Source organism: Moschus berezovskii, chromosome 11 (genome assembly GCF_049115385.1).
Source record: "Moschus berezovskii isolate FMDL1 chromosome 11, NW_MosBer_1.0, whole genome shotgun sequence".
NCBI classification, from domain to species: Eukaryota; Metazoa; Chordata; class Mammalia; order Artiodactyla; family Moschidae; genus Moschus; species Moschus berezovskii.
The window spans coordinates 12,763,124-12,785,443 of record NC_142470.1 but is presented as its reverse complement, the minus strand read 5'-3'; the positions used below and the strand labels follow the sequence as shown (position 1 = coordinate 12,785,443).

At 39.4% G+C, this 22,320-nt stretch overlaps 1 protein-coding gene across 4 annotated transcripts in view; it reads left to right on the top strand.

Moving 5' to 3' along the window:
• The first annotated feature begins 13 nt into the window (after window positions 1-13).
• RABGAP1 (RAB GTPase activating protein 1) overlaps window positions 14-22,320 on the top strand; it is a 177,700-nt gene continuing 155,393 nt past the window's right edge. Inside the window, exons 1-2 of one of the 4 annotated variants that reach the window (XM_055399557.2) lie at window positions 8,963-8,978; window positions 12,585-12,638. The gene's annotated coding sequence lies outside the window, so the exon portion shown is untranslated. Of the gene's footprint in view, window positions 234-8,886; window positions 8,979-9,231; window positions 9,307-12,584; window positions 12,639-22,320 lie in introns of those variants that run through there. The other 3 variants (XM_088841159.1, XM_055399559.2, XM_055399560.2) reach the window with 3 other exon arrangements.

The following is a 22,320-nucleotide window of genomic DNA, read 5'->3' as shown; positions in this document are numbered from 1 at the left end:
GCGGCGGGCCAGGAGCGGGGTTCTCCGTGCTATGCGCGAGATGCAGAGTGGGCGCCCCGGGCTCCCGCTAGCTTCTCCGCCCGCGTGAGCCGAGGTGCAGGTGCTGTGGCTTCTTAGCGCCTGGGACTCAGGCCCCGCGCGCTTCGTTCCGTCTCAGCCGCTCCTCTCGAGCCACGCTTCGGCACTCTGCCGTCTGCGTGGGCCTGAAAGCAGCAGCTGCACTTAAAGCGTCGGTAAGCTCCTCCTGCCTAGGATATGGACTCGCCTTCTTGGGACCCAGAAGCGGAGGGAAGGAAGTTTACTTCCCTCGGTTTTTGCATGTTGGTGTTTCCCAGGGATTTGCATTCTCCGTTACCTACAACTTGCTGATTGTTCACAACTCTCTTTCGCCTGACCAGACAGCTCTCTTGCTCCAGGGCCAGCTGCCTAGAAGACATGTCCGATTGGTATTCCACTGTTAAGGTAGCTTTGAATTCAAGTTCATCCGCAGACCTGCTTCTTACCTCCTGTAGTCCTTGTGTTGGTGAATGGCATCGTCCACGCAGTCTTGCCCACCTGAAAACTTCAGTACCATACTAGAGCCCCTTTCCATCTTGCCAGTCCAGTGGTTCACTGGGTTCTCATTTTTGGGGGGAAAGGGGGAGCGAGGATATTGTGGTAAAACGTACATAGTATTTATCATTTTAATAATTTGTAAGTGTGAAGTTCCGTGGCGTTAAGTACTTAACAATATTGTGTAACCATCACCGCTGCTGTAGCCAGTTTCATTATTTTGCTTGTGGTTATCATTTTTCCGCCATTTTTGAAAAGTTTGTCCTTTTCCCCGGTGACTCGGTCAATGAAGACCGCCTTACAATGCAGGAGACCCCGGTTCCATTCCTAGGTGGGGAAGCTCCCCTGGAGAGGGAAATGGCAGCCTACTCCAATATTCTTGCCTGGGAAATCCCATGAACAGAGGAGCCTGGCGGGCTACTGTCCATGGGGTCACAAGAGTCGGACAGAACTTAGTGACTAAGCCACCATCATCGTTTTTCCAACACCATTTTTAATAAGTTCCTCCTTTCTTTGTTGAATGGATTTGGCACCTTTGTTGAAAATCGACTGACCATGTATGTAAGAATTCATTTCTGGACGCTCTATTACATGTGGCTGTATCTCTGTCCTTACACTGGTACATATTCTTCTATTGTAACTTTGTAGTAAGTTCCGAAGTGAGGAAGTTATTAGGACTTCAACTTTATTTTATCCAGATTGTTTTGGTTATGGCAAGCCCCTTGAAATTCCGTATGAATTTGAGGATCAGCTTTTACATTTCTAAGAAAAAGGCTGTTGTAATTTTGATAGAGATTGTGTTAAGTCTGTAGCTCACTTTGGGTAGTATTTCCATCTTAAAGTCTTACTGTCTGAATAAAAAATATCTTTTCATGTACTTGCTCCTGCTGCTAAGTCGCTTCAGTCGTGTCCGACTCTGTGCGACCCCATAGACGGCAGCCCACCAGGCTCCCCGGTTCCTGGGATTCTCCAGGCAAGAACACTGGGAGTGGGTTGCCATTTCCTTCATGTACTTAGGTCTTTATTAATTGCTTTCAGCAGCATTTTCTTTCAGGAGCACTTTTTAGGGGATTTAATTCATTCTGATAACATAAATGAAATTGCTTTCTTAATTTCCTTTTCACACTGTTGCTGGTGTGTAGAAACCCAACTGATTTTTGGTGTTGGTCTTGTACCCAGCAATGTTTCTGAATTTTTTTTTTTTTTGGACCCCATAGGCTTTCTTGTAGATTCCTTAGGATTTTCTGTATATATGATTATGCTACCTGTAAATATAGTTTTACCTCTTTACAGTTTGGATGCCTTTTCTTTTTTTATCTAATAGTTCTGGTTAGAGCTTTCAGTACAGTGTTGAATATCAGGCATCCTTGACTTGTTCATGACTTGTTCTAAGAGGCATAGGTAAATGACTGCATTTGATGTAGATCCGTTGTTTTTTTTTTACAAGTACTTTTATCATGTTGAGGAATTTTCCCTCTATAACTACTTTTTCTGAAAAATCTTATCATGCAAAGGCATTGTACTTTGTCAAATAACTTTTCAACATTAATTGAGATGATCATGAGTTTTTTCCTTAGTTCTATTAATGGAATATTTTAAATTGATTGATTTTATGTTGAACCACCCTTGCATTATTGGGATAAATCCCGCTTGATCATGGGGAATAATTCTGTTAATATGCTGTTGAATTTGATTTCCTTATATGTTGTTGAGGATTTTGGCATCTATATTCATAAGAGATATTGGTATATAATATTTTGTGATTCATTTAGTTAGCTTTGGTATCAGAATAATGAGCTTTCATGAAATCAGAAAGCATTCCCTCTTCCTCAGTTTTTTGTATTTGAGAAGGAATGTTATTAATTCTTAATTAGGTATTTGGTACAATCCCTTTCTGAAGCCATCTGGTGCAGGACTGTTCTTTTTTGGGAGGTTTTTGATTACTCACTCAATCTCTTTACTTGTTATGAGTATGGTGAGATTTTCTAATTTTTCAAGAATCCATTTAAATAATTTGTATGTTTCAGGGAATTTGCCCGGTATATTCCAGGTTGATTTTATTGATCTTTTCAAGGAAACAACTTTTGGTTTCATTGATTTCTTTCTCTTTTTCTTTTCTCTTGGCTTATTTCCATTCTATTTCCTTCCTTTTGCTCGCTTTGAGTTTAGTTTGTTATTCTTATTTCATAAGGCATAAAGTTAGGATATTGTTTTGAGATTCTTGTTTTTTAATGTAGCCATTTACAACTGTAAATTTCTCTGATTACTGCTTTCATTGCATCCTGTAAGTTTTGGATGTTTTTATCATTACTCATTTTCAAGTATATTCTAATTTCCCTTTTGAGGACTTCTTGATTCATTTGTTCTTTAAGAATGTGTTTAATACCCACATATTTTGAATTTTCCAGTTTTCCCTGTTAACTGATTTCCAACTTCATCCCACTGTAGTTGAAAGATACTTTGTTTAATGACCTGTCTTTTAAAATCTTTTGAAACTTGTTTTGTGGCCTAATATACAGCCTATATTGGAGAATGTCCCATGTGAACTTGAAAAGAATGTGCTGCTGTTGTGCAGTGGAATGTGCTCTATACCTGTGAGGTTCAGTTAGTTTATTGTGATGTTCAAGTCCTCTAATTCTAATTTATCTTCTGTCTGGTTGTTCTATTCATTATTGAATGTGGGCTGTTAAATTTTCTACTATGATTGTAGAATGGTTTATTCTTCCCATTAATTCTGTTCATTTTTGCTTCAAATATTTTGAGGGTCTATTGCTAGTTATGTAAAAGTGAAAGTTGTTCAGTCCCATCAGACTCTTTGTGACCCCATGGACTGTATAGTCCATGGAATTCTCTAGGCCAGAATACTGGAGTGGGTATCCTTTCCCTTCTCCAAGGGATCCTCCCAACCCAGGGATCAAACACAGGTCTCCTGCATTGTGGGCGGATTATTCTTTACCCGCTGAGCCACATGGGAAGCCCAAGTATACTGGAGTGGGTAGCCTCTTGCTTCTCCAGTGGATCTTCCCAACCCAGGAATCGAACCAGGGTCTCCTTCATTGCAGGCTGATTCTTTACCAACTGAGCTATCAGGGAAGCACAAGGTAAAAGGGAGTCACTCAGGTGTCTGACTCTTTGCATCCTCATGGACTGCAGACCATGGAATTCTTCAGGCCAGAATACTGGAGTGGGTAACCATTCCATTTGCCAGGGGAACTTCCCAACCCAGGGATTGAACCCAGGTCTCCCACATTGCAGGAGGATTCTTCCCTGATAGCTCAGTTGGTAAAGAATCTGCTTGCAATGCAGGAGACCCCAGTTTGATTCCTGGGTTGGGAAGATTTTCTGGAGAAGGGATAGGCTACCCACTCCATTATTCTTGGGCTTCTCTTGTGACTCAGCTGGTAAAGAATCTGCCCCAAATTCAGGAGACCTGGGTTTGATCCCTGGGTTGGAAAGATGCCCTGGAGAAAAGAATGGCTACCCACTCCAGTATTCTGGCCTGGAGAATTCCATGGACTACAGTCCATGGGGTCGCAAAGAGTTGGACAGGACTGAATGACTTTCACTTTCACTAGTTATGTAACTGTTTACGTTTTTTTAATCTTGCTCTATTGAACCTTTTTTTAAATATATAATGACTTTCTTTGTCTCTTGTAACTTTTTTAAAGTCTATTTTGTATAATCTTAATATAACCACCCAAAGCTCCCTTTTGGTTAGTACTTGCATAAAAATGCATAGAATTTTTTTTTTTTTTTGTAAACCTATTAATGTCTTTGGATCTAAAGTGAGTATTTTCTAGATTGCATATTGCTGGAACATGTTTTTATTTTATCCATTGTTCCCATCTCTGTCTTTTGATTAGAGAGTTTATGCCATTTACGTTTAAAGTAAAGACTGATAATGACGAACTTATTTCTGCCATTTTGCTACTCGCTTTCTATAGGCTTATAGCTTCTGTGCCTTTCATTTCTTCCATTACAGCCTTCTTTATTTTTTTTGTAGTGAAAACTTCTGACTTACCTCATTTCTTTCTGTGTATATTCTATAGACATTTCCTTTCTGGTTACCATGGGAATTACATTTAACAGCTCAAAATTGTAACAATTAAATTGACAACCAATTTCAGTAACATACAAAAACTCTCCTGTACAGCTCTGTCTCCTCTTTCTGTTATTGGCTTTTACAGATTACATCTTTATACATTGTGTGTGCAATAAGTTAGACTAATATTTCTATGCATTTGTCATTAAAATCATAAATTAAGTAAAATGGAGGTAAATGGAGGAAAATTAAAATGGAAGTAAATTATAATTACACTAATAATTCTGTAGTTGCCTGTATATTTTTCTTCACCAGCCATCTTTATTTCTTCATATGATTTTAATTATTGTTGAGCATCCTTTCATTTCAACCTGAAGGATCCTATTCTTCATTTCTTGAAAGGTGGGTTTAGTGGTAATGAATTCCCTTAGCTTTTTTTAAATCAGAAAATGTCTTGATTTCTCCCTCATTTTTGAAGGACAATTTTGCTAGATATAGAATTGTCCACCAAGAATTTTTTTCATTCAGTACTTTTAATATTATCAACCCACTGCCTTCTGGCCTCTAAGATTTAAGATGAGAAACTGTCTGATAATCTTACTGAAGATTCCTGTATGTGATGAGTATTCTCTCTTGTTGCTTTCAAGATTCTCTCTTTTCTTTGGCTTTCTGCAGTTGGATTATTATCTTTTCTTCCCTTTCTCTCTTCTCCTTTTGGGATACTTATAACGGTACATTGTTTCTCTTAATAGTGTCCTGCAGACCTCTTAGGCTCTATTTAGTATTCACATTTCTTTTCTTTATTTTTCTGTTCCTCAGATGGAGTAGGAAGAACATGGAATCCATCTCTACCTAGACAACAATTATACTGGCAGAAACTGTCTGAAGTAACTATTTCGGAACTCTGGCGTCTGTTTGAATGCTTGTGTGTTCCAGGGGAAAATCTGGTTGGTCAACTGAGGTTAATTTCAGTCAGGGTGAACCTTTAGTGTGAATAGGTAGGAAACTGTTCATTCCTACCCCTCAACCCTGTACTAGGCAGTCATGTATATATTGCAGGTATGGCTTGCTGGAGCCAGAGTGGGAAGTAAGAACCTTGTTCTCCGAATACTAGAGTTCTGCATTTTATTTTTATTGAAGTATAGTTGATTTACTATATTGTGTTAGTTTCAGGTACACAGCAAAGTGATTCAGTTATATATATATATGTTTGGTTTTTTATTATGTTTTATTACAGGATATTGAACATAGTTCCCTAGCTATACAGTAGGACTTTGCTGTTTATTTATTTTATATATAGTAATCTGTATGTGCTAATGCCCAATTCCTAATTTATCCCTCCCGGACCCCTTTTCCCCTTGATAAACATGTTTTCTATGTCTGTGAGTCTGCTTCTATTTCATTGATAAGTTCATTTGTGTCATATTTGAGAATTCACATTTAAGTGATATCATAGGGTATTTAGACAAAGACATCAAAACAACTGTCTCAGACTTGCTCATCGAGCTAAAAGAAAACATGGATGAAGTCTGGAAAATAATCTACAAAAAAATGCAAATGTCATTAAAGAAATAGGAATTATAAAAAGGAACTAAAATGAAATTCTGGAGTTGAAAAGTACAACAAAGAAAAGAAAAAAAAATTCATTTAGAGGGGATCAAAATATGCTTTGGCCACCTGATGTGAAGAGTCAACTCATTGGAAAAGACCCTGATGCTTGCAAAGATTGAAGGCAAAAGGAGCAGGGGACAGCAGAGGGTGAGATGGTTACATAGCATCATCAGCTCAATGGACATGAGTTTGCACAAACTCAGGGAGATAGTGAAGGACAAGGAAGCCTGCTGTGCCACAGTCCATGAGGTTGCAAAGAGTCATACATGACTTAGTGACTGAATAACAACAAAATCAGACTGAGCAGGCAAAAGACAGAATCAACAAACTTGAAGATATTTCCTTCAAACTCAGTTCCTTTTCCTTCCACTTTCTTTTGCCTTAGTTCAGGTGTTTCTAATCTGCCTATGATCAGAAAGTGATATTCAAAGTGTTCTATTTACTCCCTGTTTTGCCTTTTCTACTCCTACCAGAATGAACTTTTTTAAAACCCAAATCTGTTATTGGCACTATCCTTAGAAACCTCAAGGGCACCCTGTGTTTATAGACTGAACTTCATTTTCCTTATTTTAGCGCTTAGGGACTTTTCCATTCTGGTTCCAGCTTACCACATCAATCTATTGAGCTTGAGATATAAATTCCATTTTCCAGGAAATATAAGGTCTAAGGAAACAAACTCAGTGACTTTTTGAGGAAACAACTGTTCAGATCCAGAAGACAGGAAATTTTGTACTTCAACTGGACTGATTTCTTCAATAAGCCAGTGTCTTTCAATTTTTTTTCTTAAGTACTAGATTAAGAAATACTTAAGGGACATCACAACCAGACATAGTGTGTGGGCCTGGACTGGATGCTGATTTGGGAAAATTAGCTGTAAAAAGTATATTTTGGTCAATGGAAAATTTGTTTATAGTTAGGTATTAGACGAGAGGAAAATTTACTGAAATGATATTACTGATTTGGAAAAGCCAGCTGTAAAAATACTTTTAAGTTATTAGAAAATTTGAGATCTAGGAATTAGGTGAGAGGAAAATTTAGTGAAATGCTAAGAGAGGAGAAGGGGACGACAGAGGGGACGACAGATGACTGGATGGCATCACCGACTCTGTGGACATGAGTTTGAGTGAACTCCAGGAGTTGGTGATGGACAGGGAGGCCTGGCGTGCTGTGATTCACGGGGTCGCGGAGAGTCGGACACGGCTGAGCAACTGAACTGAACTGAAGGTAGATACTGTTAGTTGAACATAGCAGACTGTTTAACTATGTGAGCTCATTTTGAAAAACAATATATAGACACAAAGAAGACTGTGTTTTAAACTATTAATATTTGTAGTGGGAATCTGATATTTTTGTTTTATTTGAGGTTGTCCCTGTTTTGGATTTTTCTCCAGGACATACTCTAGTGATTCTGTAATAAAATTTTATTTAAAAGATTATGTTAAGATTTATGTATATATTGGGGAAATACATATGAATCAAGAAATACATTAATGTATGTATTTAATCACCAAACTATTAAAAGTGGTTTTATCAGTGTCAGGATTTCAGAAGATTTTGCTTTTTTTCATAATGTTGTATCTGTTATTTAAATACTTTAAAATGGGTGTGTATTTCTGTTACATAACTGTGTAAGGAGAAGGAAGAAAGCTATTTTACTGTGGGAGTGCAGCCAAGTCTATTATAATAGACAAGTCACAAAGAGGACTGCAACAGAATACAGCTTTTTTTTTTTTTGCTGTGTCTGGTGATTTAGATGCACTATCCACAGGAAAACTTTGAGAATGACTCATTTAGCAGGAAAAGAGTATACACAATTTGAATCAAGAAAATGAGGGAGAGACTTTAGAATTATTTCATTAATTGTCAAGAATTATTTAGCACTTATAATAATCATTATTTTTGTTTACAACTACACTGTAAATTCACTCAGGAAAGGAACTTTCAACTTGATTCTATTGCTGTTCTATCACTTTTGTATAGCTTTTAAATAAAATCCCAGCCCCATATTTGAGTAGCACTCTGAAACAACCTAGTTCATTTTGTTCTATTTTGTGTGTCTCAAATGTCTCAAGGTAGTTGAGCTGATTTCAGAGTTAGAAAGTTTTGACTTCTAGACGGAATCCTGTTCCTTAGGCTGTATTCCTTTACAAAATGAGAGAAATCATATCATTCTCAAGGTTTGTAGTAAAGCCAAGTGACATACCTGTAAAGGAACCTACCTGTCGACAATCCTTGGCACTTTCTATGCCCTCGGTTTGTTGTGTTAACATCATTAAGTGCGACTTTAGAAACAGCTTTTAAACGTTAAAGGTGAGGAAGGGATTGCTTGCTTTAGCACCAGTGACTTTGAGGTTGTACCCACCTCAGGTGCAACAGGTACTACCCAGCCTGCTGCCCCCGCCAATTCTGCTCCCAGTCCCTGATGCAAGCACAGAGCCACTGGTGGCCCTAGGGCTCACGCTCCAGCCAGACACGAGTCCAGCTCCCAGAGAGCAGACTCCGCGCAGGCGCAGAATACGGAGGCGTGCCAAAAGCCCAGGCGGGGTCCGCGGAAAGGAAGTACGCCCCCGCCGCCTGTCGTTGGGCCAATGGGGCGACTCGGCTTTGCAAAGGGCCTATGAGGCCGGGTAGGAGGCGGGGCGGAGGGCGGAAGGAGCGATCTCACGTGAGTAGGGGGGCGGGGAGGGCGGGGGCAGGGCGGCTGGGGAGGCCCAGGCGGCGGAGCCTCCGGGACGGCGAACGGCGGGCGGCGGAGGAGGAGACGGCGGGTCGGGTAGGGCCGCGTTTCCCGTCCTCCTCCTCCCACCCACCAAGGCCGGGGGAGGGATCCTCGGACGGTCCCTGCGGGGAGCCAAGCTGTGTTCTTATCCCGCGGGGCTGGGCAGGCGAGACTGCGTTCCGCTCCCTAGACGAGCCGGGTTCTGAGGGGAGCAGTGATTGGGGGGAGGGGGAGCAGCGGCCCTGGGGGCGGGGGGAGGACGCATGCGCAAGCGGGAACGCTCGGACAGCCCCTGCCCAAACCGGTTCCCCCTGTCTGGGTGGGTGTATGCCTTCCCGGTGGTGCACTTGTGGCCGTCTCTCTCGCCCCTGCTGCAAAGCTGGTTTGTCTCTTCACTTTTTATGTTTGGGGAGAGGTCCTGTTTGAGAATTTGGCTGCTCCCTCCGCCTCAGTTTCTCCCCGTTGCTCGCTGGGCCTGAACCTGTGACTTAGGCTGGCTTCGGCCTCAAGCTAGCTCCCTGGGCTGCGCCAGATTTGAAAGGCTTGCTTTATTCTAGTGTCGGTCTGCCATCTCGTGTTGGCCTTTCCGTCTTGTTTTCCCACCTGCTATCGAAGTGTCCCCAGTAGCCCCCTCTTCCCAGATTCTTTTTAAGTGTCTGCCCCCAGTACCTCATTGCTGTATCGTGATTCCCAGCAGCCTAAAGGGCTTTAGGTGTTAAGCCGGAGGATCACCTCAGACTTCCAGGAGTTCGCTGTCCATTGCCTGGTGGTACTTTAGTGTCCTTTCTCTTCTCACATTTGGACTGTTATCTGCAACTGCCTTTACAGTCATCTCCATACTTACGGTTCCTTTATCTTGGAAGCAAAAGTCCTTGCAGACCATGCTGTTGGTACGCTGTGAGTGCCCCATTAGTTTCAATCGTCTTCTGACTTGAATTGGAGGTCTTTTGAGGTTTTTTTGTTTGTTGGTGGGGGCGGGGAATAGGGTTTCACAATTCACTTGATATTTATTTCATTCAAATAAACACCTTTATTGACATACGTGGGACTGGAGTAGTAAGTCGCGAGTGTGTGTGTGTATCCCAGCTGCTTTGTTTAGGAGGGGAAAAAAAAGTGAATTGAACTGAGTTTGTCACATTAAAACTGAGGTTTAGAAAGTTGAAAAACTTAGGTGCCAAAGGAGTGCACATTTTCGTTTTTAAACGAAGGATCTGTTGGCCTTAATTCTAGCGTGTATAAGGTGCTATTTTAATGTATATTTAAGATTTTATTTGGGTTTACTTATTAAAAACTGAAAATGAGTAAGGGACAGAGTTCTTTAAAAATCTTCCTTTGTAGACCTCAGTTTCTATTAATAAAATTTGAGTCCACGATTGATTTGTATTTATTAGTAATGGGTTCAGTACGTATTTTCAATTCAACTTTGTCATTAAAGTTGAACTATTGCTATGTTATGGTACACAGTTCCTTTTCGTTTCAGTTTTATAACTTAGTTTACAGTTAACTAGCTCAGCTCTTCGGTATTAAGGTATATATTTGGGTACTTATTAACTGCATACAGTTTGGCATTTTTTTGCATAATGATTTTCTTGTTTTTGTTTTTTTTAAATGTTAAGTATAGTTGATTTTGTCATAGTGCTCTATTAGCAGTTTGCAAGTGCTTAACCTGGGTAAAATTGTAGTTTAGTAGGACTGTAAACGGAGAAAGCAATGGCAAGCCACTCCAGTACTCTTGCCTAGAAAATCCCATAGACAGAGGAGCCTGGTGGGCTACAGTCCATGGGGTTGCTACTAGTCGGACAAGACTGAGCGACTTCACTTTCCCTTTTCACTTTCACACATTGGAGAAGGAAATGGCAACCCACTCCAGTGTTCTTGCCTGGAAAATCCCAGGGATGGCGGAGCCTGGTGGGCTGCCGTCTCTGGGGTTGCACAGAGTCGGACACGACTGAAGCGACTTAGCAGCAGCAGCAGGACTGTAAAAGTGAAGGCATTTGTTTCCTATCTCTTCGACTGCATATTGAAAGAAGTGTATTATGCACGTTATCTACATAAGGGAACATGGTTTTTCATAAACATATCTCAACCGTACAGCCTTGGTTCATTAAAAAAGTCGTTTTCTATTATTGAGTACGTTTCTAGCTAAACTTTAAGACCAGATTCTTTTATTTAGAGAAGTCATTATCTTTTATTGAGCACATTTTCAGTTGAAGTGTTTCCAGCTGACGTGAAGCCTACTTTGAAGGTCTCACTATTTCACAGTGATTATTTTATCATGTGCCCTCTGAGTACCGGCTTCAGAAAATAATTAGTTTAAGTCACTTCTACTGTGGTGTGTCTTTATAGTTGCTGATATGCTGAGGTTCTGACATAGGCTGCACAAGTGTTATCTTTGTAGTTGTCAATATAATTAGATACTACACTTTTCAAGCATGTGAAATGTACGTAAAACTTAATCTTTCTTAGAGCTAGAACTCAAACATTAAAGAAGTGCTAATTTAATCAGTGTTCATAAAGCAAAGTTCGGCATGCATTTGGGTGCTTTGTATGTAACTGCCTTGTTTTATTGATTTTCCATAGTTAGATTCTAAAGAAAGAAAATCCAAGGCTAAAGGACTTGGCTATCCATGGGTATACCTGATAAAACATAAATTTATCAGCTGTTTCTTTTTGCATAAGACAGTTACCTGGTCTCCCCTCCCAGTCTCTCCAGTTTTTTGTTGATCCTAAGATCCCTATTCTTCAGAAAACTTGTAATCCAAAACAATACTGGATAGATGCTTAAACTTACATTATAACCACTCTTGTTGACCCCCAACTGCCTTGTTTTTCTTCATGTAAAGATTGACCAATATGGCAGTTTGCAAGTCATAAACAGTTTAGTTTACAGAGTTGAGCTTGGAAGTTTCCTCTTGCCAGAGCAACTGTATTACTCTGAGGTAATCACCAGAACTTTTTGAAGGTTTTATTTGTCTATCAAGTAGAGTTATATAAGATCTAACTTTTCCCCAAAATCCCTTTTTCTGTAGATCATAAAATAGTATAAATAAAGCCCTAAACTTGTTTTTAAGTTCATGCTTCACATTATATGGTATTTACCTTGGCTCTAAAACATTTGAAGTATATTTTCTTAGTTGTGCGGCCTGGTGCTGAATTTGGAGGTTTAGGCTTCTTTGGAGTTAATGCATGGTTGTTACCTATCTCAGTTAGTTGCATCAGCTTTTATTAATAAGTCCCAACTCCTTGGCATCTGTTAATCTTTGTGGTAGTAACTTTTTCTGCATAATAAAATATGACATCTCTTAAGGTACATTTGCAAATTACTTTCTGTGATAACTTTAATAAAATGTTATTAACCCTTAAAGCTTAACAATAATTTGACTTTTTAAATTTTCGTTGCCTCATTTTCCCTTATTTATATACACTTTGATAGTTATAATCAAAAATCTTTGGTTTTCATCTTATTTTCCAGCTTCTGAGGGTGGCCCTTGTGTCAGAAAAAGGAATTGATGTACAGAATATTTCTTTGGGAATGTATTTTAAATGTTGCCTTGGGTATTAAGAGATAGTATTTAAGGCTAAATTAGATTAAATGTTGGGTGTTTGTATAACACTACTACTAAGAACTATAAATTAATCATTTTAATATTTTTACTATAGATTAATGAACTTTCTTATGCCCTTGAAATATGCTGTTGAACGGATTCTGGCAAGGTGAGAATAGAGACATGTCATGTAAATCTCTTTTGCTGTGATACATGATTTCCTCTGGTATACCTGCAAAAGAGAAATGGTTACACCTTTATCATAGTTACCTGTTGAATTCTCTGAATTGACGAAAAATCTGATTTGTAACCTCAAAAGCTAATTCTTAGATTAAAAAAACTGTTCCCTAGCAGAAACATCTATTTGTTATTTTTATGTTTTTGCTTTTTAGTTGTGAGAAAATATCTTTTTAGACAGGTTTAAAAGCATCTGTGAGGAGAAGGAGGAGAGAGGAAGGTTCAAGAGGGAGCGGGTATATGTACCCTATGGCTGATTCATGTTGATGTTTGGCAGAAACCAACAAAATTCTGTAAAGCAATTATCCTTCAATTAACAAATAAAGTTAAAAAAACAGAACTTGTAAACTATCCCCTAATAAAGAGATAATATATGTTAAAACAGAAATCTCTGACACTAAATTGAGTATGTGTGAATTCTTTTATTTTTTTACATGGTGCCTATTCCAGTGCTGTGAGTGAAAGTGCTTAGTAAATGTTTTTTGGTTGTCCTCCCCCATTCAGCACTCTTTAACAAATGCCCCACCATCCTTGTATAAATATGGACCAGGGCACTCATACATCAAAAGATTCAGAAAACTTGTGTGTCCTGTTAAACATTCATGGTTTGTCTGCACACATTACCCTGAAAATCAGAGGTCATGAAAAAGAGAAACCATTTTACTGCATTAATCTCAGGTTTTTGTCATCTAGCAAATGATTTGTTTGCTTGGCATTAAGTTGATCTGGTTTAAACATTTCAGATCCAAATATAGACAGGTTGCTATTCTAAATGGAATAGATTGATCTTTTTCACTATGTGTGAGAAGGAACTATATTGAGTAATTTCCTAAAAATAGGAAAAGTCTTTAGAAAATCCTGTATTGCTTAAAAATATTAGCTTTTATATTTACAGAACTGGTGTAAATTATATTATGCTTGGGAAATCCATTCCAGATAAAGTAAATACAGTTCAGTTCAGTTGCTTAGTAAGGTCTGACTTTGCAACTCCATGGACTGCAGCATGCCAGGCTTCCCTGTCCATCACTAACCCCCAGAGCTTACTCAAACTCATGTCCCATCAAGTCAGTGATGCCGTCCAACCATCTATCTCATCCTCTGTCATCACCTTCTCCTGCCTTCGGTCTTTCCCAGAATCAGGATCTTTTCCAGTGAGTCAGTTCTTTGCATCAGTTGGCCAGAATACTGGAGTTTCAGCTTCAGCATCAGTCCTTCCAATGAATATTCAGGATTGATTTCCTTTAGGATTCACTGGTTTGATCTCCTTTCAGTCTAAGGGTCTCTCAAGAGTCTTCTCCAACACCACAGTTGAAAAGCATCTATTCTTCAGCACTCAGCTTTCTTTATAGTCCAACTCTCACATCCTTATATGACTACTGGAAAAACCATAGCTTTGACTAGACGGACTTTTGTCAGCAACGTAATGTCTCTGGTTTTTAATATGCTGTCTAGGTTGGTCATAGCTTTTGTTCCAAGACGCTTGTCTTTTAATTTCATGGCTGCAGTCATCATCTGCAGTGATTTTGGAGCCCAAAAGTATAAAGTCTGTCACTGTTTCCATTGATCCTGCATCTATTTGCCATGAAGTGTTGGGACCGGATGCTGTGATCTTAGTTTTTGAATGTTGAGTTTTAAGCTAAGTTTTTCACTCTCCTCTTTCACTTTAATTAAGAGTCTCTTCAGTTCCTCTTTGCTTTCTGCCATAAGGGTGGTATCACCTGCATACCTGAGGTTATTGATATTTCTTCCCACCATCTTGATTCCAGCTTGTGCTTCATCCAGCCCACCATTTCGCATGATGTACTCTGCATATAAGTTAAATAACAGTGTGACAATATACAGCCTTGACATACTCCTTCCTTGATTTGGAACCAGTCTGTTGTTCCATGTTCAGTTCTAACTGTTGCTTCTTGACACGCATACAGATTTCTCAGGAGGCAGGTCAGATAGTCTGGTATTCCCGTCTCTTTAAGAATTTTAAACAGTTTGCTGTGATCCACATAGTCAAAGGCTTTGGTGTAATCAATAAAGCAGAAGTAGATGTTTTTCTAAAATTCTTTTGCTTTTTCTATGATCCAAGGAGTGTTGACAATTTGATCTCTGGTTCCTCTGCCTTTTCTAAATCCAGCTTGATTATCGGGAAGTTCATGCTTCATGTACTCTTGAAGCCTGGCTTGGATAATTTTGAGCATTACTTTGCTAGCGTGTGAGATGAATGCAATTGTGTGGTAGTTTGAACATTCTTTGGCATTGCCTTTCTTTGGGTTTGGAATGAAAACTGACCTTTGCCAGTCCTGTAGCCACTGCTGAGTTTTCCAAATTTGCTAGCATATTGAGTGCAGCACTTTCACAGCATCGTCTTTTAGGATTTGAAAGAGCTCAACTGAAATTCTATCACCTCCACTAGCTTTGTTCATAGTGATGCTTCCTAAGGCCCACTTGACTGCGCATTCTAAGATGTCTGGCTCTAGGTGAGTGATCACACCATCATGATTATCTGGGTCGTGAAGATCTTTTTTGTACAGTTCTGTGCATTCTTGCCACCTCTTGATGTCTTCTGCATCTGTTAGGTCCATACCATTTCTGTCTTTTATTGGGCCCATCTTTGCATGTAATGTTCCCTTGGTATCCCTAGTTTTCTTGACGAGATCTCTAGTCTTTCCCATTCTGTTGTTTTCCTCTACTTCTTTGCATTGATCACTGAGGAAGGCTTTCTTATCTCTCTTTGCTGTTTTGTGGAACTCTGCGTTCAAATGGGTATATCTTTCGTTTTCTCCTTTGCCTTTAGCTTCTCTTCTTTTCTCAGCTGTTTGTAAGGCCTCCTCAGGCAACCATTTTGCCATTTTGCATTTCTTTTTTTTTGAGGATGGTCTTGATCACTGCCTCCTGAACAATGTCACGAACCTCTGTCCATAGTTCTTCAGGCACTCTATCAGATCTAATCCCTTGAATCTGTTTGTCACTTCACTGTATTAATCATAAAGGATTTAATTTAGGTCACACCTGAATGGTCTAGTTGTTTTCCCTACTTTCTTCAGTTTAAGTCTGAATTTGGCAATAGGGAGTTCATGATCTGTGCCACAGTCAGCTCCCAGTCTTGTTTTTTTCTGACTATATAGAGCGTCTCTGTCTTTGGCTACAAAGAATATAATCAATCTGATTTCGGTATTGACCATCTGATGATGTCCACGTGTAGAGTTTTCTCTTGTGTTGTTGGAAGAGGGTGTTTACTATGACCAGTGCATTACAAATCAGTTCATGTAGTTTCACTACTTATATGGATTACTTCGAGTAGTCAGATTCATAGAGACAGAAAGTAGTATGTCGGTTGCTGGGGGAATAGGAATTGGAATTTAATAGGTACAGAGTTTCAGTTGGGGAAGATGGAAAAGTTTTAGAGATAGGTGGTGGTGACGGTTGCATTAAATGTAAAAGTCTTTAGAAAATTCTGTATTGCTTAAAAATATTTATTTTTATGTTTACAAAACTGGTGTAAGTTATATTATGCTTGAGAAATCCATTCCAGAAAAAGTAAATATAGGGATGCTTAAAAATGCATACTACTGTTGTTAGAAATATAATCTGACCTTGTGAATGAGTAGTATGTTAACATTAACTAATTTTCCCTGTGTTCCCGCAGTTGGGTTTCTTTTGTGGTCATGGCATCCAAGTAACTTAAATATTTCGTCACAGAGATACTGTGTTGAAGGGGCATAAAGCCAGCATTCCTAGAGTTCTGGAAAAAACTAGAGTGCTGGTTCCTGAAATAGGCATAGGAACATGGAAAAAACCACTTACATGGTTTATTTTTTCAGGTGTCAACAGTATCGCACTCGATAATCAACTCAGTTAAATGAATGTTTTATGTGCATTTCATCCCCACTTCTTTTTGTACCTTTGATTAAAATATCAAGTTATAGAGGGGAGAGTGTGAACTTTGGAATCAGAAAAATATAGATATCCCAAGTCTCAAACTTATTTAATATATGATTCAAGGTAAGATACTTAATGATTCTGATTCTCAGTTACTTTGTAAAAATGACACTTACAATGCCTGCATCATGGATTAGGATTGGGAGGCACCTGATATTCCTGTCCGTCTTTCCTTTCCTGGATGTTCTCATTCACAAAAGAGTTAAAAGGCCTTGGTCCCTTCGTTTTATGTGTGAAAAAAACTGGAGCCATCACATTGTCCAAATTAAAATCACAAAGGACTAAGGAGTTCAAATCCCAGTTGGTTTTTCAGTAGAACACCAGACTGTTAACTTTAAATAAAGTCTTATTAAAGCTTGATTTGTCATTAAGAAAGTGAAAAGTATAGTGACTCTGAAAACATTAGCTGTGGTGTTTAGGCATTTTTCTGTATTGATTTTGTGAGCTTTATCCTAAAGATCCTATAAAGTTATATTTAGGCTTTTAGAACTTTTATTGACCAGTGAATGGATAAAGAAAAGGTGGTATATTCATACCATGGGATGCTATTTGATCTTAAGAAAGGAAATTCTGGCACATGCTACAACATAGATGAGCTTAGAAAACATTATACTAAGTGAAATAAATCAACCATAAAAGTACAAATACCGTATAATTTCACTGCTTATATGGACAACCTCATAGTCAGATTCTTAGAGACAGAAAGTAGAATGTTGGTTGCCTGGGGGAATAGGAATTGGAATTTAATAGGTACAGAGTTTCAGTTGGGGGCGATGGAAAAGTTCTAGAGATAGGTTGTGGTGATGGTTGCACTAAATGTAAATATACTGAAAGCTATGAAACTATACACTTAAAAATGGCTAAAATGGTAATATTTATGTATAAAGATTGAATTTTTTAAATCTATTTTTTTAATTAAGAAAGCTTTTGACTGAATTATATTTCTTTAAGGTATCTTTAATGGTTCAACTGAAATCAAGTTGAAAGAGTCACTTCATAGTTTAAAGAAGTTAATTGTGACAGACGTTATGTGTTAAAATTTGCCTAACAGTGACTTTTTTGTAAGCTGGTTTTTCTTGCCTGTATGTGCTGTAGGCCCAAGATGATTAAGTTTCATTTTCTTTTTAGTTTTTAAAGCTAAGCTAAAATTATTTGGAAGGCTTAAAGTAATAGGTTCTCTAAGCTCACTAAAATAATTCAAAGAATCAGTCACCAAATTCAAAAGTCAGACTTAAATAAAGACACGTCAATTGTTTAGCAGTTAGTAGTGGTGGAAAGGAATTTATTTTTCTAAAGACGGGATGATTTTCCATGGAGTTTTGTTAGATTCATCCCACCCTTCCCAGGGATATGTTGTGAGAAGTTCGTATGAAAACCAGTGCAGGGAAACAAACCTCACATCCAGGAAAAAAGCTGAGATTAATATCATATGATTTTAAAATACAACTTCTTTGTAGTTCCATTTTATTGAGCTACAAACCCACAGGAATTGGCCTGCTAAGCATCTTTGGGACTTGACTCTCTTGCTGCTTTCTGATTTGTCCTTTACTGAACAGAGTAATCTTACCAGATCTGTGCTTTAGAAGAGTACAGCTGGGAACAGCATAAAATATGGATTGCAGAGAATGGTGATAGAACACCAAGGAGGAGAGATGCATTCCTGAAAAGGACAGGCACCTAGACCCCTGGGCTTGGATCAAGTTCTACAGTTGTCTCTCTGAACTTAAGCATTATTGAGCCATTCTAAGCCTCAATTTGTCATATGAAGTTCATACCTAGCTAGCAAGGGTGGTATAAAGATTAGTAACAATGCATGTAAAGCTTCTAAGTACCATGTGGGGCATATAATTGATACTCAGGAACTGGTAAGTAGTGTTCTCTCTTTAAATTTAGCAAGATTTAAGTATCATCCGTGTGTCTGTGCATGCTAAAGTCGCTTCAGTTGTGTCCAACTCTGCAACCTGTGGTCTGTAGCCTTCTAGGCTACTCTGTCCATGGTATTCTCCAGGCAAGAATACTAGAGTGGGTTGCCATGCCCTCCTCCAGGGAATCTTCCCGATCCAGGGATCGAACCTGTGGCTTCTACATTGCAGGCTAATTCTTTTAACACTGAGCCACTGGGGAAGCCCGAGTATTGTCTTTAAGACTCCCTAAAGCTGTACTCATTTTTTTCACTGGTGGAGCCACAGAAATGATGGGGATTGGGAGGGAAGTGATGAGAGAGTGTTTAGGTTCAGCGGAAATCCAAGATTTGGTGTTTAACTGCTTTTCACAGTTGGAAACCTGAAGAAGGGTTCAGTTCAGTTCAGTCGCTCAGTCGTGTCCGACTCTCCGCGACCCCATGAATTACAGCACGCCAGGCCTCCCTGTCCATCACCAACTCCCGGAGTACACTCAAACTCATGTCCACAGAGTCGTGATGCCATCCAGCCATCTCATTCTCGGTCGTCCCCTTCTCCTCCCGCCCCCAACCTTTCCCAGCATCAGAGTCTTTTCCAGTGAGTCAACTTGTCGCATGAGGTGGCCAAAGTATTGCAGTTTCAGCTTTAGCATCAGTCCCTCCAATGAACATCCAGGATTGATCTCCTTTAGAATGGACTGGTTGGATCTCCTTGCAGTATAAGGGACTCTCAAGAGTCTTCTCCAACACCACAGTTCAAAAGCATCGATTCTTCGGCCATCAGCTTTCTTCACAGTCCAACTCTCACATCCATACATGACCACGGGAAAAACCATTGCCTTGACTAGACGGACCTTGGTTGGCAAAGTAATGTCTCTGCTTTTTAATATACTATCAAGGTTGGTCATAACTTTCCTTCCAAGGAGCAAGCGTCTTTTAATTTCATGGCTGCAATCAGCATCTGCAGTGATTTTGGAGCCCAAAAAAATAAAGTCTGACACTGTTTCCACTGTTTTTCCATCTATTTCCCATGAAGTGATGGGACCAGATGCCATGATCTTGGTTTTCTGAATGTTGAGCTTCAAACCAACCTTTTCACTCTCCTCTTTCACTTTCATCAAGAGGCTTTTGAGTTCCTCTTCACTTTCTGCCATAAGGGTAGTGTCATCTGCATATCTGAGGTTATTGATATTTCTCCCAGCAATCTTGATTCCAGCTTGTGCTTCTTCAGCCCAGCGTTCCTCATGATGTACTCTGCATATAAGTTAAATAAGCAAGGTGACAACATACAACCTTGACGTACACCTTTTCCTATTTGGAACCAGTCTGTTGTTCCATGTCCAGTTCTAACTGTTGCTTCCTGACCTGCATAGAGGTTTCTCAAGAGGCAGGTCAGGTGGTTTGGTATTCCCATCTCTTTCAGAATGTTCCACAGTTTATTGTGATCGACACAGTCAAAGGCTTTGGCATAGTCAATGAAGCAGAAATAGATGTTTTTCTGAAACTCTCTTGCTTTCTCCATGATCGAGCGGATGTTGGCAATTTGATCTCTGGTGCCTCTGCCTTTTCTAAAACCTGCTTGAACATCTGGGAGTTCACGGTTTACATACTGCTGAAGCCTGGCTTGGAGAATTTTGAGCATGACTTTACTAGCGTGTGAGATGAGTGCAATTGTGCGGTAATTTGAGCATTCTTTGGCATTGCCTTTCTTTGGGATTGGAATGAAGACTGACCTTTTCCAGTCCTGAGGCCACTGCTGAGTTTTCCAAATCTGCTGGCATATTGAGTGCAGCACTTTCACAGCATCATCTTTCAAGTCTTGAAATAGCTCAACTGGAATTCTATCACCTCCACTAGCTTTGTTAGTAGTGATGCTTTCTAAGGCCCACTTGACTTCACATTCCAAGATGTCTGGCTCTAGGTCAGTGATCACGTTATCGTGACTATCTTGGTCATGAAGATCTTTTTTGTACAGTTCTTCTGTGTATTCCTGCCACCTCTTCTTAATATCTTCTGCTTCTGTTAGGTCCATACCATTTCTGTCCTTTATCGAGCCCATCTTTGCATGAAATGTTCCCTTGATTTCTCTAATTTTCTTGAAGAGGACTCTTGTTTTTCCTATTCTGTTGTTTTCCTCTATTTCTTTGCATTGATCATTGAGGAAGTCTTTCTTATCTCTCCTTGCTATTCTTTGGAACTCTGCATTCAGATGCTTATATCTTTCCTTTTCTCCTTTGCTTTTCGCCTCTCTTCTTTTCACAGCTATTTGTAAGGCCTCCTCAGACAGCCATTTCGCTCTTCTGCATTTCTTTTCCATGGGGATGGTCTTGGTCCCTGTCTCCTGTACAATGTCACGAACCTCCGTCCAGAGTTCATCAGGCACGCTATCAATCAGATCTAGTCCCTTAAATCTATTTCTCACTTCCACTGTATAATCATAAGGGATTTGATTAAGGTCATATCTGAATGGTCTAGTGGTTTTCCCTACTTTCTTCAATTTAAGTCTGAATTTCGCAATAAGGAGTTCATGATCTGAGCCACAGTCAGCTCCTGGTCTTGTTTTCGCTAACTATATACAGCTTCTCCATCTTTGGTTGCAAAGAATATAATCAATCTGATTTCGGTGTTGACCATCTGGTGATGTCCATGTGTAGAGTCTTCTCTTGTGTTGTTGGAAGAGGGTGTTTGCTACGACCAGTGCGTTCTCTTGACAAAACTCTGTTAGCCTTTGCCCTGCTTCATTCCATGCTCCAAGGCCAAATTTGCCAGTTACTCCAGGTGTTTCTTGACTTCCTACTTTTGCATTCCAGTCCCCTAGAATGAAAAGGACATCTTTTTTGGGTGTTAGTTCTAAAAGGTCTTGTAGGTCTTCATAGAACCGATTAACTTCGGCTTCTTCAGCATTACTGGTTGGGGCATAGGCCTGGATTACTGTAATATTGAATGGTTTGCCTTGGAAACGAACAGAAATCATTCTGTCATTTTTAAGATTGCATCCAAGTACTGCATTTCGGACTCTTTTGTTGACCATGATGGCTACTCCATTTCTTCTAAGGGTTTAGTCAACTGCTTTTCACAGTTGGAAACCTGAAGAAGGGTTAGTCAGGCACAGTCAAGGTAGTTGTGGTTTCTTTGTTTGTTTTTAGTCTCTATCCCAGTCATTCATATCTGCACCCCCAGACATGCTTATAGTGTAGCGTATTTGTCATTTGTCCGTCTCACAGTCCATAAACCTTGTCACTTAAAACACTGAACAAGTATTAGCCATCCAATCACATTTACTGAACACTGCCATAACAAGCATATGAAGATAATATAAGGAAACCCTTAAAGATCCCTGTCCAAAAGTAGTTAGTCCAAAGGGACTGTGTATGCTCATTGTATTCCCAGTGTTTACTGTGGTCGTTTATGCTAATTGTTTCCAAAGTGAATGATCAATATAGTGTAGGAGAAAAGAGGTATAACATTTTACTGTGAGATAAATGTGATTCTGTGATAAAATTAAAAAGCAAGCAAACAAAAATCCTTAGGAGCCCTTGAGGGAAATAAGGATTATTTCAGAAGGGAAAAGGAGGTTAAATATTTGATTGTATCACTGCGTTGCTGGTGGGGGAGTAGGACTAATTGAAGAAATGAAGACACATTCCTAGCTTAAGAAATGGTATGAACAAAGGTTTGAAAGCATAAAAATGCATGGCATAATTGCAGTTGCCTGGTATGGTTTGATAGAGGGAGATAAGACTAGAATTAGAGATTGGCTCCAGAGAACTAATGATATAAA